The 11326-nt window shown below is 44.8% G+C and overlaps 1 protein-coding gene across 4 annotated transcripts in view; it reads left to right on the top strand.

Annotated features, from left to right (window-relative positions):
* cltcl1 (clathrin, heavy chain-like 1) overlaps positions 1-11326 on the top strand; it is a 63924-nt gene that overhangs the window by 2985 nt on the left and 49613 nt on the right. The gene's annotated exons all lie outside the window — the stretch shown is intronic.

Here is an 11326-nt window from a genome sequence, read left to right on the forward strand (position 1 = left end):
ATGTGTGTGTGTGTTATTTTAAAAATAGACACAGTTCATTCAGCCCATGTCTTATAAATAATGTTAAACTGAAAAACAACAGACAGATATAAATACAGCGAGCTTCACTAGTCTTTCAAATCTCATCTTATTGATCTTAAAATCAATATGATTTAAATTGTGCACAAATCCCCTATTTTATTTAAATGACCTTTTTCCCTACTATATCTTGTCCTGCTCATGTTCTAGCTTTTTCTTTGTGCAGTGTCATTTTGCTCTGTCTTCTGATTGGCCGCTGGCGCTGATGTAAAGCTGTAACCCAATAGAGATTCTGCTAATGAAGTTATGAGCAGGAAGAGGAAACATGTTTATCAACAGCACAAACTGACACAAACACACTCAAACTAAAGTCTAGCAGTGATCTAAATATCTTTATTTAAACTCATTACTTGCATGACTGTGTTTTGAGCAGAAAATTAATGAAATAGACTTTCCTGTCTTTAATATCAGTTGATTCTTGATAAAATATACAATCAGTCATGTGAAAAAGAAATGACACCTTCTTTGAATTGTATAATTTTATGTATCAGGACATAATAATAATAATAAAAAAATCATCTGATCATTAACAGTCTTAAAAGTAGGTAAATACAACCTCTGATGAACAACACATGACATATTACAACATGTCATTATTTATTGAACAAAAACTAGGCCAAAATGAAGCCATGTGTGAGAAACTAAGTACACCCTATGATTCAATAGCTTGTAGAATTGTTTTCTGTATGACCGTATCAGTCTCTCACATCGTTCTGGAGGAGTTATGGCCTGCTGTTCTTTACAACATTGCTTCAGTTCATTAATGTTTGCGAGCATCTGTTTCTGCACATCTCTCTTAAGGGCTCGCCACAAAATTTCAGTCGGGTTGATGTCTGGACTTTGACTGAGCCGGTGCAACCTTGATTCTTTTCTTTTTCAGCCGTTCTGTTGTATATTTGCTGCTGTGCTTGTGATCATTGTCCTGTTGCATGACTCAATATCAGCCCAGCTTTAAGCCGGATGCACACTGTGCGATTTTGGCCACGATTTTGCAGTCTAAGACAAATTTAGCAAATACTAAAAGATTCCTCTGATCCTAGGCTAAAATCTGAAGTCTTTGAACGTTAGTTTGACATGTTCACTGACAGACGATTATTAATGACCGTTGATATCAAACTTTACCTCGAAATTCTGGCCGAAGATTTGACTCCCAGCCCGGCAGTGATTCTCCAAAGACGAACGTCAAATTGTCTTCCTTTTCAAGACAAGCCGTGCCCAAAAGGAACATTAGAGATTTCTTTGTAGCCACCATATCAACCCCGCGTGTAATGCAGCTCACAGTCACCGAACGGGTCATTGATTGATGATGTAAACCGTCCGTTTTTAACACGTCTTGACTGTCGTCTGACATTTATGAGATCTTACAGTTGTCATCATGTAATAATAGACGAGAAGCAAATGCAAGTAAACAGTAGATTTAATAAGGATGATGATGATGATGATGCAGTACAGGCAGATGTAGAACGGGTGACACAGGGACTTCGGTGGTCAGGATCCGGTGGTGAAGAGACGATGGTGCGGTGACGGTGAAACAGCAGACGAAATCCAAAGACGAAGACGGAGAACAGGAACTGGAACACAAGGCAGGAACTGGACACTGGAACACCAACACGAACGACATCAAACAACGATCTGACAAGGATGATAGAACAGCGGTAAGTATAAATAGAGTGGTGAGATTGACTGCAGCTGGTGAAGTGAATGAGGATCAGCTGAAGTGGATCAGGTGATGTCATACATTCACGCCCACTACCCACGTGCATTCAAACCACAACATAAACACGAGACGAGAAGGAACAGAGAATGTGTCTACCGTGACAGTACCCCTCCTCCTAAGAACGCCTCCTGGCGTTCCCAGACTCCTTACCCTGTCGATTGTAATCATCGATGAGGGAGTGATCCAGTATGTCTCTAGCAGGCACCCAACTTCTCTCCTCCGGACCGTAACCCTCCCAGTCCACCAAGTACTGGAATCCGCGTCCTCTCCGCCTGGAGTTCAGTATACGATTAACCGAATACGTGGTCTCCCCATCTACGAGTCGCGGTGGGGGAGGAACCGGGACAGGCGGATTAATATGAGAAAGAAACACGGGTTTAATTTTAGATACATGGAAGGCGGGATGGATCCTCCTGTACGCGGGAGGCAATTTGAGGCGGACTGCCACCGGGCTAATGATCTTGGTGACAGCAAACGGGCCAATAAATTTGGGAGCAAGTTTGTTAGATACGGAGCGAAGAGGAATGTTCTTGGTTGAAAGCCACACCTTTTGACCAACGACGTATACGGGAGGCTTCGACCTGTGGCGATCGGCCTTAGCCTTAGTGCGCGCCCCCACCTGGAGTAGAGTCTCACGGGCTCTAGTCCAGGTACGGTGACACCTCTGAACAAAGGCGTGAGCGGAGGGGACCGCGACCTCGGATTCCAGACTGGGAAAAATTGGTGGCTGGTAACCTACACTACACTCAAACGGAGATAGGCCCGTAGCCGACACTGGCAACGTGTTGTGGGCGTACTCCACCATGGAGAGTTGTTGACTCCAAGAGGAAGGATTCTTGGAAACCAAACATCGCAACACTCTCTCCAAATCCTGGTTGGCTCTCTCGGTTTGACCATTGCTCTGGGGATGAAACCCTGAGGACAAACTAACCGTCGCCCCCAGTAATCTGCAAAACTCTCGCCAAAATTTGGACACGAACTGGGGTCCCCTGTCGGACACCACGTCAATCGGAAGGCCATGTAAACGAAAAACGTGATCTACGACTGTAACCGCTGTCTCCTTAGCTGAGGGTAATTTGGGTAAGGGGACAAAATGGGCTGCCTTCGAGAATCGGTCCACTACAGTCAAAACGACTGTGTTCCCCTGAGAGGGCGGGAGGGCGGTAATAAAATCTAGTGCGATGTGGGACCAGGGTCTCGAAGGAACCGACAGCGGTTGGAGTAACCCATCTGGAGGTCGATTGGAAGTCTTACCAGTGGCACAAACCGAGCAAGCCAAAACAAAATCGTGAATATCGCGAGCCATAAGTGGCCACCAGAACCGTTGCTTGACCAAAAAGCTAGTACGATTAACTCCTGGATGGCAAGCCACGTTGGAGTTATGACCCCACTGAATAACGTCGGACCGTAATCCCTCCGGCACAAACAATCGGTTCGGTGGGCAACCGGGCGGAGGCGTTACCCCTTCTAAGGCCTTCTTGACCTTCGATTCGACCTCCCATGTGAGTGTGGAAACGAATAGAGTTTCGGGCAAAATACACTCGGGAGTAGACGGGCGTTCGGAAAAATCAAATATACGGGATAGTGAATCGGGTTTGACGTTCTTGGAACCCGGGCGGTATGAAAGAGTAAAATCGAAGCGACCGAAAAATAATGCCCATCGAGCCTGCCTGGAGTTCAATCTTTTGGCGGTTCTGATGTACTCTAGGTTCTTGTGATCAGTCCAGACAATAAAAGGTACCCCCGACCCTTCTAACCAGTGGCGCCATTCCTCCAACGCTAACTTAACTGCCAACAACTCTCTGTTACCAATGTCGTAATTGCGTTCGGCTGGAGATAAACGATGAGACAAAAACGCGCAGGGATGCATCCTGTCGTCTGTGGAAGAGCGTTGGGACAACACTGCGCCTACTCCCACCTCTGATGCGTCGACCTCCACCACGAACTGACGTGAAGAATCAGGGGCGACAAGGATGGGGGCTGAAACAAAGCGGCCCTTTAGTTTGGAGAACACAGCTTCGGCTGTGTCTGACCACCTGAACGTAGTTCTGGGGGAGGTCAAGGCAGTCAGAGGTGCGACTAGTTGGCTAAAATTGCGAATAAAACGCCGGTAGAAATTGGCGAATCCCAGAAACCTCTGCAGGGCCTTGCGGGAATCTGGGCTTGGCCAATCTACCACAGCCTTGATCTTCTCAGGGTCCATCCGCACTCCCTCAGACGAGACGATGTACCCTAAAAACGGGACCGACTGTGCATGGAAATCGCATTTCTCCGCCTTGACAAAAAGCCCATTCTCTAGCAACCTCTGAAGCACTCGTCTGACGTGTTGCACGTGTTCCTGGAGAGAAGAAGAAAAAATCAATATGTCATCCAGGTAGACATATATGAACTGATCGATCATATCTCGCAACACGTCGTTGACCAGTGCCTGGAAAACTGCTGGGGAGTTGGACAGCCCGAAAGGCATGACCAAATATTCAAAGTGCCCCCTGGGGGTGTTAAACGCAGTTTTCCATTCATCCCCCTCCCTGATGCGAACCAAATGATAAGCGTTACGTAAATCCAGTTTTGTGAAGATGGACGCTCCCTGCAACCTCTCGAAGGCTGAAGACATCAACGGCAAAGGATAAGTATTCTTTACCGTGATGTTATTCAGCCCTCGGTAATCAATACAAGGTCGCAGAGAACCGTCCTTCTTCCCCACAAAAAAGAACCCCGCCCCCGCTGGAGAAGAGGAAGGGCGAATGAACTTGGTTGCTAGAGAATCAGAAATATATTTCTCCATAGCCTCCCTTTCTGGAATAGAAAGTGAATATAACTTGCCTTTAGGCGGAGACTTACCTGGCAGTAAATCTATAGCACAGTCATAGGGACGATGCGGAGGGAGAGAAGCAGCACGAGACTTACTGAACACCTCCTTCAGGTCCAGGTACTCCGCGGGCACGTTAGACAGATCCCCTGCTTCCTCCTGAAACACAGAAACAGGCACAGACGAACAGGCAGACACGAGACAAGACTTATGACATTCCTTGCTCCACTCCAGTACTGATCTATGGTGCCAGTCCACTCGGGGGTTGTGACGGATGAGCCAGGGGTGTCCGAGGACGACGGGTGCAAGGGGTGAGTCCATGATGAAGAATGAAATAGTCTCAGAATGGTTGCCGGAAGTGGTGAGGGTGATGTCTTCAGTGCAAAGGGAAATGGTGGGGAGTTCTTGTCCATTGAGTGCGTGAACGGCAATTCTGTGAGTGAGGGGTCTGAGGGGAATCTGAATCTTCTGTGCAAAAGTGTGGTCCATAAAATTACCTTCAGCCCCAGAGTCCAGAAGTGCATGGCAGTCGTGCTGTTGGACTGACCACCTTAGTCTTACCGGAAGGAGTGTGGAGGTAGATGTAATCGATGATGAGGTCTTCCTAGCGGAGATCCCACCCGATAGTAGCCTCAGTTTTACTATCGGGCTTGGCCTTTTACCGGACAGTTGTATGCGTAATGTCCCGCTCCTCCACAATACAGGCAAAGGCCCTGGGATCTCCGCCTCTCCCTCTCCTCCCGGGAAAGCCGAGCTCGACCCACCTGCATGGGCTCGGGATCGTAGACGGGGCTGACCACGTCCCTGCCGCTGGATCGTGGAGGGTCGGTCCCTGCGAAGGTACGGGTGGACGGGGCTCGGCGCTCGACCCTAGACAGCCGAGCGTCCACCCGCAGAGCCAAGTCGACCAACCCGTTGAGAGTGGTGGGTAGATCCAGGGCGTAGATCTCCCTCTGGACGTGGTCAGCCAACCCATGCAGGAACATATCCCACTGCGCCTCCTCGTTCCAGCCGCACTCCGCCGCCAGGGTCCGAAATTCAATAGAGTAGTCCGAAACCGACCTTTCTCCCTGCTGTAGTTCCGCCAGTCTTCGGGCTGCCTCTCTCCCAGAGACAGCCCTGTCGAAAACTTTCCTCATTTCGGCGGCGAGGGTCTGGAACGAGGCGCAGCATGGGTGTTGGTTCTCCCACACCGCCGTTCCCCAAAGCGCAGCCTTCCCCGTCAGCAGAGTGAGAACGAACGCCACCTTCGCTTGTTCCGTGTTGAACGTGCGGGGCTGTAAAGCGAAATGCATCGTACAGCGGGTCAAAAATGCTCTGCAAAAGGTAGTCTCACCGGCATAATGCTCTGGCACTGGAAGACGGGGCTCTGGCTGGGAGGGTCCTTCTGGTGGTATGGGAGGAACGGTCGGTGTGGGCGGCGCAGTGGGACCCTGTAGGCGTTGGATCTGCTGGGTGAGCTCGGACACCTGTGTCACCAAGGCCTGTACTGCGCGTCCCGTGTCGCCGATCTCTCGCTGCTGCGAATCCATCCTCCTGATGCTATGGTGAATGAATTCCTCCATCGATCTCTGTGATGCACTCGCTGCTTCTCTTTCCTGGTCAGATCGTTCTGTCATCATGTAATAATAGACGAGAAGCAAATGCAAGTAAACAGTAGATTTAATAAGGATGATGATGATGATGATGCAGTACAGGCAGATGTAGAACGGGTGACACAGGGACTTCGGTGGTCAGGATCCGGTGGTGAAGAGACGATGGTGCGGTGACGGTGAAACAGCAGACGAAATCCAAAGACGAAGACGGAGAACAGGAACTGGAACACAAGGCAGGAACTGGACACTGGAACACCAACACGAACGACATCAAACAACGATCTGACAAGGATGATAGAACAGCGGTAAGTATAAATAGAGTGGTGAGATTGACTGCAGCTGGTGAAGTGAATGAGGATCAGCTGAAGTGGATCAGGTGATGTCATACATTCACGCCCACTACCCACGTGCATTCAAACCACAACATAAACACGAGACGAGAAGGAACAGAGAATGTGTCTACCGTGACAACAGTGTGACATGCCTTACAGCAATGATCATGTTCGTACAGTGTGATGAGCACCAATCGTAAAGGACTAATATAAATCGCACAGTATGCACCGGGTTTAGCTGTCAGACAGCCGCCCTCACACTTGACTCTAGAATACTTCGGTAGACAGAGGAGTTCATGGTCGACTCAATGACTGAAGATGTCCAGGTCTTGTGGCTGCAAAACAAGCCCAAAATCCTCACCGTTCCATCAGCCTGATGGACAGCTGCTATGAAGTGTTAGCTCAAACAGTAGAGCGCTGGCGCTTGCAACGCCAAGGTCATGGGTTCGATTCCCAGGGAAAGCAAGAACTGATAAGAATGTAAATGTGTAGCTTGAAGTGCAATGTAAGTCGCTTTGGATAAAAGCATCTGCCAAATGCATAAATGTAGATGTTGAGAGAAGATTCTTTCTCCTGGCAACCCTTCCGAACGGGACATACTTGTTCAGACTTTTTTTAATTGCACTTTCATGAACTTTAGCTTTTAACATGTTGACTGAGGCCTGTAGAGTCTGAATTGTAGTTTTTGTGTGTTTTGCGATTTCTTTGAGGATTGCACGGTCTGACCTTGTGGTGAATTTGCTGTGACGTCCAGTTTTGTTTATTCACAACTCTTTTAAAGTCTCCCTGTGGTGAAAATCCAGCCTTAAATGTTGTTTATATGTCTATGTGGTGTTTTTAATATGCTTTAACACAAAGCATGTGTAAATTCATAAGTCGACAGCATTGCTGAGTATTTTCTCCTTAAAACTGCAGTGAACCAAAGACAGTCTCAAAAACACACGGTTTGAAATCGCTGGTGCTTCTGACGTCACAAACTACCTTGTAACCAATCAGATCAACGTGTGATCGTCAACAAGTGGATCTCTGAGTGCTGTGAGTGAGTGGAGGCGGGGCTCATTTGCATATACATAGAACCCACGTATACTAAATGAGGCAAGGGTGTCGAGTTACATTCACGCTATTTTAAGGCATGAATACTTTTTTTTTTTAAGGAAAAAAAGTTGTACATTTTCAAGGTTTAAATATGTTATTTTGGAGAACAAAAATGAGTTTTAAGGGATACAATTATTGACTACTGGGGGACTTTAATTCCTATGGAAGCATTAAGGGTGTACTTAGTTTTTTGTCACGCATGGCTTCATTTTCTTCATTTAATGTCAAATAAATAATGTGTAATATGTCATGTGTTGTTTTTCATCTAAGTTGTATTTACCTCATTTTAAGACCTTAAAAAGACCAGATTATGTTTTATTATGTCCTGATATATAAAACCATAGAATTCAAAGAGGGTGTACTTTCTTTTTCACATGACTTTCCAGGGAAGCACATGCTGATCAAATGTTTAGTTTTGCATAAAAGCATTTGCCAAATGCATGCATGTAAATGTCTTGCAGTAACAGATCAGCAAGCGGAAGAGACCGAGACAGAGAGAGAGAGTCTGCTTTATCTCATTCAGCTCTGAATGCTGGAGACGAAAGACGGCAGGTCATCGTAGACGAGCCCATCAGGAAATGAGTTTAACTACTTATTAAGATGTGTGTGTGTGTGTGTGTGTGTGTGTGTGTGTGTGTGTGTGTGTGTGGACATATGGGTCTTTCTGCCTCACTACATCCTGAGTGTCCTGTGGGACTTTATTGAGGGCATCTCATGAACGCATTGCTTTTCATACAAAGCTAATGCTATATACAATAACGAAAGCCTATCCCTTCACTTAAACATGTTAGATTTAAAGCCTGAGATTTGGCTGATTTGTTTCTTACAAAGTGAAGTTGCGGTTCAATAGGCTTCTCTATGTTTGTGTAACGTCACAAGTTTTGCAAAACAAGCACACTGAATCAATGATTATTGGATGTGGTTTTAGCTTTAGGTTGCAATAATCAATTACCAATATCCGTAGAGGTTCAGTGCTGTTGGTAATGTTGACTGTGAGTTTTTGAGTATGTTTAACATGTATTTCTCAGTTTTTTTTGCTAAGCTCCAGACAGCTTGTAAATTGCAGGCAACTTTATTCAAATGAGTCTTTTTACCTAACGTTTCTAAAGCACCTGGTTTCCTGATACTCATCAGATTAGGTGTTTTTGGAATAAATTTGAAACAGACAGAAATATACATATTTCAAGCGGACAGTAGTGCACTTTACTTGGAAGTATGCTTTGGCCTGCACGTAAACAAATCATGTGTGTTTGTTGTTGCAGGAAAAACATTGTATTTCATTTATTTTATCTTATTTCTTCCCTTAAAACTCATCTTTGATCACCAAAATGACATATTTAAATTTTTTTCCTTGAAAAAAAATCATCATGCGTTAAAATATCTTGAATGTAACTCGACACCCTTGCCTAATTGAGTATTCGCGGTTCTATGAATATGTAAATGAGCCCCGCCTCCACTCACTCACTCACTCACTCACTCACTCAGAGATCCACTCGTTGACGATCACACGTTGATCTGATTGGTTACAAGGTAGTTTGTGGCCTTGTCCACACGGACACCGGTATTTTTATAACGTGACTTTTTTTACGGGGTTCGGCCGTTCGTCCACACGGAAACGCAGTATCAGGTCACTGAAACCAAACATTTTTGAAAACCCCTGCCAGGGTGAGGATTTTCAGAAACGCCGGTTGCAGTGTTGTCGTGTAGACAGTAAAACTGGGGTTTTGGCCTTGCAACGTCAGAGTGTGTGCCGTTATCCGCTGTGTTTGACGTCAGATTTTGCACCGCTGCGTACATCTTGACACATTGATATAAACACTAGATGTCGCCTTGGGGTTCTAAGCATGCGTCAAAACCGCCGCCATCTTGGAACAGGGGTCTTGTCATAGTAAGTAGCTAGGTAACGCTGAATTCATGGATGATGCCGGACTTTTGTGCTGCGTATGGATGTTCACAGCAAGGGATTACATTTCACAAGAATGTGAAATTTTGTAAAATTTTGTAAAATTTCTCTGGACTCAATGATAAATACATGTCTGACCGTTGGAACGAACCAAAACAACTAGAAAATCGTGTTCATGACGATTTATGGTGATTTTATTGCCGTTAGCCTTTTCCTACATTGACGCTGAAGCATTAAAGAGGAGGGGCTTCCCTGTTCCATGATGGCGGCTCTATTGACGCATTCGTTCCAATGAACTGCCGTAGCCAGGGCGACATCTAGCGTATATATCTATGGTCTTGACAGCACTTGATAGCGTGTTTTTGCGTTTTCATTTAGAATGAGATTTTTTTGAAACCGAGCATGTGTGGACGGGATTTTTTTTTTAAACGCAGTGGGAAAAACTCCGGTTATACAAATACCCGTGTCCGTGTGGAATAGGCCTGTGACGTCAGAAACACCAGCGATTTCAAACCGTGTTTTTGAGACTGTCTTTGGTTCTTCTGCAGTTTTAAGGAGAAAATACTCAGCAATGCTGTCGACTTATGAATTTACACATGCTTTGTCTTAAAGCATATTAAAAACACCACATAGACATTTAAACAAAAAATTAAAAGTCACCACAGACTTACTTTAAAAGGATATCATCCAGAAGAGAGACCCGAGGATAACAGAGATTTTGTCAAAGTCAAAGAAGAAGTTAATTAGAGCACTCTCACACCTGTGTGTGTGTGTGTGTGTGTGTGTGTGTGTGTGTGTGTGTGTGTGTGTGTGTCTGTGTGTTTGAGTCAGTAATGCTGAGATAATTAAAGGGAGGGAAGAATTGTGGCTCTGTTTTCTCTGACTCAGTATGTGTGTGTGTGTGTGTGTGTGTGTGTGTGTTGGCTGTAGGCTGCTATACAGTATCTCCAGGTGCTTGCGTCAGCAGTGTGTTCCAGTAAGACAGACAGCAGGTTTGCGTTACGCCTGTGTTTCTCAGCAGTGAATCACTCTAAACCCCAGAGAGAGACTTCTGACCCCTGAAGAATGTGGGAGCTTCACCTCTCCGTATTATCCAAACAATCGTGATGTTTCCCGGCCTGGATCTCATCAGAACATGTTTAATGTGGAATATATAGCTTTACTGAGAGTTTGAACCTGTGGGATTTCACTAAGAGGAAAATAGCAAAGATAATGTCTTGAATCGCGACACTATTGACGGGACAGAAACTCTTGATTAAGGGGATTGTTCACCCAAAATATTTAAATTCTGTCATCCTCAAGTTGTTCGAAACCTCTATGAGTTTCTGTCTTCCGCTGAACACAAAAGAAGATATTTTGAAGAATATGGGCATCCAAACCATTGACTTCCGTAGTATTTTTTTTTCCATACTATGGAAGTCAATGGGGAACATGTTACCAATTACCTTTATTCTTCACTTGAGGGTGAATGGATGATGTCATAAAGATGATGACAAGTTAATATTTCAATAATTTTACATCACGTTGATATGTGTATGGGTCTCTAGCGTCGGTTAATGGTCACATGACATGCAGGTAAACAAATAAATTTAGTTTTTATTGTGCATTTTTTTTGTTTTAATTTGACATTGTTATGATTTAATTATTTATTTTGATTTATTTTATTATTCATTTCAATTTTACATTTTTATGATTTACATTTTGTTCATTTTTTATTTTAAATTATTTTATTTTACATTGTTATTATATAATCATTTTTGTTAATTTTGTTTATTTTATTTTAAAATCTTTCATATT

Source organism: Siphateles boraxobius, unplaced genomic scaffold, assembly GCF_051911475.1.
Source record: "Siphateles boraxobius isolate OS27281-9 unplaced genomic scaffold, OSU_SipBor_1 57, whole genome shotgun sequence".
NCBI classification, from domain to species: domain Eukaryota; kingdom Metazoa; phylum Chordata; class Actinopteri; order Cypriniformes; family Leuciscidae; genus Siphateles; species Siphateles boraxobius.